Here is a 534-nt window from a genome sequence, read left to right on the forward strand (position 1 = left end):
TTTCCACAGTTAAACCTTCATTGAATTTCTTTCCGCAATCCCTTGGGTATGGTTATTCCTTTCTTCAGCTCTTTGTATTGCTTCCAGAACTCTCTGAAGGGCTGGTTTTGTGGACATGAATTCCTTCAGCCTATTTATGTCATGGAAGATTTTTCTTTCCCCTTCGACTATAATAGACATTTTGGCTGGGTATAGTAATCTGGGTTGGTGTCTGTGGTCATTTAAAACTGGGAATACTTTGATCCAGGATCTTCTGGCTTTCATAGTTTGCACTGAAATGTCAGCTGTAATCCTAATGGGTTTTCCTTTATAGGTGACTTGTTGTTTTTCTTTTGCAGCTTTTAGTATTGTCTCTTTGTTTTATACGTTTAATGTTTTTACTATGATGTGCTGTGGAGAGTTTCTTTTCTGGTCCTGCCTGTTTGGTGTTCTGTATGCTTCTTGTATTTGTATGGGCATGTCTTTCTTTAAGTTTGGGAAATTTTCTTCCACAATTCTGTTGAAGATCTGGTCCATGCCATTGTCTTGGGATTC

The 534-nt window shown here is 38.2% G+C and overlaps 1 protein-coding gene across 1 annotated transcript in view; it reads left to right on the forward strand.

The window, feature by feature from the left end:
• Positions 1 to 534, forward strand: part of Cdk15 (cyclin dependent kinase 15) — a 117,060-nt gene that overhangs the window by 91,870 nt on the left and 24,656 nt on the right. The window lies entirely within an intron of this gene.

This window comes from Nannospalax galili, unplaced genomic scaffold, assembly GCF_000622305.1.
Source record: "Nannospalax galili isolate Female #2095 unplaced genomic scaffold, S.galili_v1.0 scaffold637, whole genome shotgun sequence".
Classification (NCBI taxonomy): domain Eukaryota; kingdom Metazoa; phylum Chordata; class Mammalia; order Rodentia; family Spalacidae; genus Nannospalax; species Nannospalax galili.